A 7775-nucleotide genomic window follows, 5' to 3' on the forward strand; every position below is an offset into this window, starting at 1 on the left:
TGGAGCCATGAATTTCATAATTTTAGTAGAGGACTCAATGCTGAATCTAATCATACCAACAGTTTGACTGCTTGATATCCGGGAGTAAAGAAGAAGATTTTTGAAGATTGCATTAATTTTAGTGGTTTTGGCCCCACCCCTCAGGCCCCAGGGGGGTGGGGACCACGAAATTCACAACTTTTGTTCCCCTTCACCCATAGATGCTATATGCCAAATTTGGTTGAAATTTGTTCAGTGGTTTCAGAGAAGAAGCTGAAAATGTTTAAATGTTAACGCATGACAGACGACGGACGACGACGGATAGCAATAGGTCACCTGAGTTTATGACCAATAAAAATAGAAAAACTACATGTCAATTAACTTTAAAAGTTTTCAAATGTTTACTGGAAGGTTGAGAATGAATGAGTTTTCAGACAGTTATGCTTTGAAGTTTTAATTTCTGTTGTGATAAGATTGAATAATTTATTTAATGTGTAGGATTCGCAAATAAACTAAAACTTACAAATTGTGTCATGATGTATTGTAGTTCTTCCAAACTGAAAATATGCTGGTTGTAGATAGCTGCAGATCTGTAGCTCTCTGCTTGGAAAAATTTGGACAGATAAAGCAGAGAGCTACAGATCCAAGCGTTGTAAAAACCTTCGATTTACGCCGACGATTTTTCGTCGCTACTGTATGCATTTATTTCGTGTAGTTTAAACTTTCTCTTGCTCTTAGAATGGTGGATAACCTATAATTATTCATATATTTAACTATTTTTGTTGATACTTTATTTACCTTAGAGTGGTCCGAAACACTCCTGTATATAGTTTTATAATATCGGTTTAAAAGAGTTCCATTTCGAAGTCAGTAAACACCAAGCAATATCTTAGCGTTGAAACACAGGTGAAAGGTAAGTAAGTTATCAGGAATTGAAGTTAAATGTATGATTACTTATTACATATGAATTCTTAAGGTTATCCGATCCTCAGGTTCTGAAAATCAGGCATTGAGTAATTGAAAATGCTCACAAAGATATCTCTAAATTCTCAAATTAAAATGTATTTACCCACGGCGTTTCTTTAAAATTCACCTTTAAATTTAATCATATTATAAAGAGAAATTAGTAAATCTCGAATAATTTTTCAGGAAATGCGATTTGAACTACCTACTGTATATTTTTTTTTATTGATAATTGATCAAGAAATACATTTTAGGAATTAAAATTATAGGTATCCAGGCTTTTAAAGAAAAATGCATGATTTTTACAATTATTTGGACTTTACTTTCTCCTACTTACTTCCATTGTTTCATAATGCATAGTGTATGAAGTGTTACCTTTCAAAGAAAACACTGTAAATCATTTCTAATATCAAATCATGCATATAAACATAGGTAACTAAGGCTAAATTAAAAGAAACCTGTTTTTTTTTAATATGCAAGTTTTACTTCATTTAATGAGGAACAAATGTCAACTTTTTAAATAACGTTTGTTAAAACTTTAAAGAGCATTGAATCATACGTAGAGGCATAAAATGAAAATTGTTGCATGAAAAAATTTCAATTTCAAGCCTTATTTTGATACTTTTTGAATTAAATTATATATTAAAGAGTTATCCTTCCTGGCTGAGGATCGTATATCCTTAAGCTGGGGAATTTATAAAATACTAGCAAAATACACGAAGTGAGCGACAAAAAATCGTCGGCGTAAATCGAAGGTTTTTACAACGCTTGGATCTGTAGCTCTCTGCTTTATCTGTCCGAATTTTCTCAAGCAGAGAGCTACAGATCTGCAGCTAGGTTGTAGAGTGCATACGGAGTATATATATCTCAGTTGATTCGATACGCAAGAGCATGCTCTACGTATGAACAATTTGTTAAACGAGGTTAATTATTGACAAGCAAGTTGATGAAAGAAGAATATCAACAGTCTCGTTTATAGTCATCATTTCGTAAATTCTATGGTCGATACAATGACCTTGTCAGCAAATACAATTTATCTTTAAATGAAATGCTGACTGACGTTTTCCATACCAATTGTTAGTCCATTATTTATAAATGAATTGACAACGGATTTTTTTCCATTATTTCCTGATAATGGCACACGGCGGGTGTGACTGGTCGGCAGGGGATTCTCACTCCTCCAAGGCACCTTATCCCACCTCTGATGTTTCGGAGGTCCGTGCTTGCTCTGCTCTTATTTTGTATATTGTTTAATGGACGTTGAGATTAAATACTGTTCGTTATTTCCATATACTTCTTATATTACATTTGCTTGAATTTTAAAACAGCCGGACATTGGAGGATTTTTCTTGAGCAGTATGATCCTAATGAGAAACAGTTCGGTGACATTAAATAATTTGGATTTGTAATCCTGTGGATTTTTCTGCAGATGTTACAACTTAGGACAGGGTTTCCAGTGTTGTTGATTACATATAAAATGGTTTGAATTAGAATCATTTTCATTGAAACTTACAAATATGATTGGCCAAAGAAAACGATTGTACCATCAGCAGTGATGATGTCTCCAGACAGTCCACCCCCATGAGAGAGTACAGTCTCAAGAGGGATATCCCCACTCCACCTTGGGCACCTCTACCGGGTAGACAAGGTAGATCAAGGATTGCAACCCCTCATAAACGAGGACTTATTAGACCTCCAGCTAGAAGTGGGGAAATATATATATATGAAGCGATATATATATTCAGACGCTTGTCATTTTCCCAGTTTCTGGGTTGCGAATATTTTCATAACGAAGTTCACTTTTGAATTCTACGTTAAATTTCTGAAGCATGTTGTAATTTAAGTATCTTGGACCGAAAGCGGAATCCCTGAAACTGTGACTTTTAACACCTGATGTTTAGGAGAAAGTGCTCCAGACGTACACCGACACATCCTGGTTTTTATACTCAAACCCTTGCTGTAGGAGTTTCTGTCTACTTCCTTTGTTATGAAGATATATTCTCCATTAGTCTCTGTCTAGCTGTAAATATTTGACGATTTCTCCTACAACCGGGCTCACTGTTTGCAGAAGTTCATAATCAATAATTCTCACAGAATTGTCTGAACTCTCAAGAAGTTCACTGTTTTAAAGATATACTGGTTTCTCCATTTTGTAAATACAAAAGTCTAAGCCTCTACACAAATCTTTACACACTTGTACACAAACATGTAGTGAGTAGATTCTCACTGCAGTAATACAATGGGGCGAGTAAACTTACTTGTTTTTGTTTCTATACTCGCATCAAAAAGCTAGAAATTAATGCCAAAGAAATCCAAATAAAAGAAATATATATATAAATTTATACACAAATCGACTTGAAGATAAATTTCTGTTCAAAATTAGCGGAGCCCAGAAAAAAAAAAACGACCGTCCCTGAGCTGGTCACGTGACCGTAGATTATAAAATGATGACCAACTGTCTTACCAAAGGCCTTATCAGTCTATGGGTTGGGTTGGATGCAGAATTTGCGTCAAAAAAACCCATAAAGCATTATGGAAAGAAATTGCTGCTAAACTGAGAAAAGAGTATGAGTTTACTGGTGACTGGCTTCAGTGCCAGTCAAAATTCAGTGCCAGTCAAAATTCACCAAGTTTACTGCCAAATACAAGGCTGTAGAGGACGCTAACAAGAAGTCTGGGGAGAGACGGAGGTCCATGGAATTTCTCAAAGAAATTATGGAAGTTATGGGTGATGATTAAAAAAAACAACATTAAAAACAGTATATGTGGGTGTGAGTAAGGGTTTGAGTAAAGTGAGAAGGGGAGAAAGAGGAGGGGCATGAGAAGGTGAGTGGTAATGTAGGGTGTGAGAAAGTGTCTAAGCGTAAGAGGGAGGACGAGTTGATAGATTTGTTGACTGAGGTGAGGGATGACAGAAGAAAGTTTCAGGAGGAGCAGATCAGAGTAAATGATCCAAAGCTGGTGCTTATGGAAAGATTGGTGTCTTTGCTTGAAAATTAACTTAGTCACTAAGACCATCAGCTTAGAACAGACCAGTCAAAAATTTAATATTTTGTGTTTTGATTTAATGTATTTGATTGAAAATTTGCTATTTTGTCAAACATCTAAATATAAAAATTTGCTTGTAATGTTTTATTATTGAAATTAAGAGATAAGATGACATTTGTTGCTTGTTTGGAAAATTTGTTACATTTTATGTACCAGATTGGTTGTATGTGTTTTGTGTTAAGTGTATTCAGAAAATGTATCTCTTTGTAGGTGTTTAGTAAATGTTCAAAATTTTAGAATTTAAATATATTTTAAGACTATTTTTGTTTTACACAAAGATAATTCTAAATTTTAAATTTAAAAAACATAATTTTTTCATTGTTACTATTTTATTGGAACTTTTCATAGGAATAAATTTTCTTCATTTCATGCTACAATTGAAATTTATACTGATGGTTCTAAAGACAAAAATAAAGTTGCTGCTGCTGCAGTGGTCGAAAATGATGTGTTTTCTACACGCCTTCCCAATGAAGCAACAATATTTAAAGCCGAAGCAAAGGCAATATAACTTGCATTTGAATATACAGAATCATCTAGTGATAATTTATTTACAATTTTTTCAGACTCTCTCTCCTGTTTACAATCAATAAGCAATATGAACATTGATCACCCTTATATTTTAGATATTTTAACAAAATATTATAATATCACAAATCAAGGTAAAGTTGTTGAATTTTGTTGGATTCCAAGTCATATTGGTATTTCTGGTAATACTAAGGCTGACAGTGCTGCGAAAAAAGCACTTCAGTATGAAATTGTTCACTTTAAAATTCCTTATACTGATTTGAAATTTTTAATAAAAAAATATGTTAATTCTCTATGGCAAATATATTGGAATTTTTGCGATAATAATAAACTTTACAAAATACAGAACACAGTTAATCATTCATCTAATTTTGGTTTGAAACGTCAGGATGAAGTTATTATTTCAAGAATTCGTATTGGACATTCAAGGTTCACTCATTCATATCTACTGAACAAGGAACGACAACCCGAATGCATATCTTGTGACTGTACAATTACTGTACAACACATACTGTTGGAATGTTCTGATTTTTCGCCCATACGTAGTAGACTCTTTAATAATATACATACAATGCATGACCTTTTTCAAAATATTAATCCGTTTACAATATTAAAGTATTTGCAAGAAACTGATTTTTACTGTAAAATCTAATGTATTTAGGTATTTAATTTATTTTAATGAAAACCATTTTTAATTAATTTAATTGAACAGCTTTACATTTTTAATTTTGAGGTCCGTCGGATGGGACGTTAAATGGTACCCCGTGTCAAGGATTACAACCCCCTTGGCACGCAAAAGATCGTTTCCCTGATTTTCGAAAAAGAGTAGGCTCATTGGGGGCCGTCAGAGAAACCCAAAACTTTAAAAACTGGTCACATGATTTACTTTTATATCGCCGATATATGGCTGAAATATTGCCGATTCGGCGTAAAACATTAATCAATCAATCTTCATTTCATGTGCGATGTAGAATATTGAATCAGTAGAATTTTTAGCGAGACATAATGTTGTATAATGTTAAAATCTTAAAAATTGGTATGCAATTTATCATGAAGACATTTTTGCACTCCATGATTTCAAGAAAGATAAATTTAACCTTTAGGGTTGAATGAATTGCTTTCGATATTAAATTTTATACTGCCAAAATTGTACCATTGCTAAAAAACTTCTGCTTTTTCAATATTTAACTTTGAAATAGATGATTTTTGTTCCGATAAAAAAGTTTAATGTAACCTAACTTTTATTCTAATTTAAGAAAAGAAAGAAATGCAAGACTGTTTTGATTTCAAACATTTTGATTTTATTTACGCAATTAAATCATTATCCCTGTTGATTTAAGTAATTCATTCCTGTCAGAAGGTTGGTTCTGTGTGGCGCCCACAGGGTAATCAGCAGCCATGGCAATGTTTTCATCAAAATCTGCTTCAAGATCTGCATTATCTTCATTGTTCTTCAAAAAAAAAAAGAAAACAAAAGCAAAATAAAATCTTGTGAAAAACACGGACATCAACTGGTTATAAAAATGGTTCTCCCTGGATAGAACATTGACGGAGAGATTCCCAGAGACCTGATATCTTTAGCGTTCTCCCCTAAAAAGTTTATTTCGAAAGGGAGACGCACTTTGGAGGCATAATGAATCTCTTCAGCTGTATCTTCTGGTTTCTCCAACGGCCTCTTAAGACACATCGAAAATGTCCAGTGGCCTCCCTTGCAGAATGTTGTCTACGAAATTTGTATTCCTCTCTGTACCAACACAAAACAATTGATCCTCTTTTCCTGGCATTGAATGAGTAAACAAAATTAAACTTTCTCTTTAAACTTATGTGTAAATGAATTGTTTCTAACATACCAGAATAAATTACAAATAATAGACAATATCTGCCCAGTGCACAAACTGTAACTGAATGCAAATCTTTGTGTCGTGTTCAATCGTATAAGTTTGATACCTAAAAAACGGAAGGTTAATTAATAGGCTAACCTCAGTTTCCAAAATTCAACACACAATTTCAGTTTGTTTGTTCCCCCTCCTGTAAAAAGTATTCTCTTAAAACCTCCTAGAGACTAACTTTCAAATTAACTCATTTGCCATTAAATTGGGCTTAAAAAAATTGGTCATTTCCTGAAACATAGACAATGAAACTCATTTTACGTTTATTTTATGGAATTTAACATCCAAAGTCCGAACATTAATGTATTAATTTATTTGGCCTTTACAATTGTTGAGAATGTTTTGTTTTCATCCTGCCACTTCTGTTATTAAAGCAACTGAACATTTGCACTACAAAAGAAATCCAGTTTATTGATGGATGTGCGACGAAATTCAAGTCTAAAAGTCCTTTTACCGATACATCCTTCAGCAAGGGCGACATGGATTTAACGTGGAAAGACACTACAGTTGAACCTCATTTATCCGGACGTTTTGGTTCCCAGTCAATTTGTCCGGATATGTGAAGCATCCGGATATCTGAATCAGAAGTAAAACAAGACAAAATAACATTTGAAAATTTCGTTCCAATGAAAAATCGTCCGGATTCTGAAGCATCCGGATATCTGGCGTCCGGATATCTGAGGGTCCACTGTATTTGGTTCATGTCATCGAAAGGGGCATCCAGATTGGACAGCAGCAATTGTCAAGTCGGGAGCAAAGGGGGCAGTTATGGGAACGAATTTTGTAATTAACAATGCTGCAGATTTATAGGTTCAGAAAAGTGAAGCTTGAAAGCAAAGAAGAAAAAGATCACCATTCTCATCACAAAGAGAATACAACAGATCTAGCGAGCAGACAAGACAGAGACTTTTTGTAAATTATTAGATGTTTGATAAGGAGTTCAGGATCACCTGTTACAAAGCTGAGCATCTTTTTAACTGATACTTGTCCCCGTCTTCAAGCTGTAGAAAAGTCAAACTAATGAATCATATTATGTCAGGCAAGAGATTAGCTATAAGAACTTGCATAATTTTTTTATTCATCGCATACATCTCTCGTATATGGCAGTAAAAAGCGGTACGCCGCTTCTTCCCGGATTCGTTTGTTCAATCCTTCCTCCGAGAAGCAGACATGATTGATAAAACTGTGTGTACGGTTTGTCGACTTCTGCCTCCGTTCTTTTAAAACTCTATAGTTCTTAAGTAAGATCTAAGCTACATGTAGGCTCTGGTTGTATTGTGTATGGTTCGGCAAAAACTTCATACTTAAAAGCTCTCGATGCAATTTACCACCAAGGCCTTAGACTGTGCATAGGAGCTTTTCAAACTTCCC

The 7775-nt window shown here is 34.1% G+C and overlaps 1 pseudogene; it reads left to right on the top strand.

Moving 5' to 3' along the window:
• Positions 1-3386: 3386 nt before the first annotated feature.
• Positions 3387-3942, top strand: LOC134264055 (uncharacterized; annotated as a pseudogene).
• The last annotated feature ends 3833 nt before the right edge of the window (positions 3943-7775 follow it).

Source organism: Saccostrea cucullata, unplaced genomic scaffold (assembly GCF_032062105.1).
Source record: "Saccostrea cucullata isolate Sc308-1 unplaced genomic scaffold, CSIRO_AGI_Scuc_v1 ctg2720, whole genome shotgun sequence".
In the NCBI taxonomy this organism is placed as follows: Eukaryota; Metazoa; Mollusca; class Bivalvia; order Ostreida; family Ostreidae; genus Saccostrea; species Saccostrea cuccullata.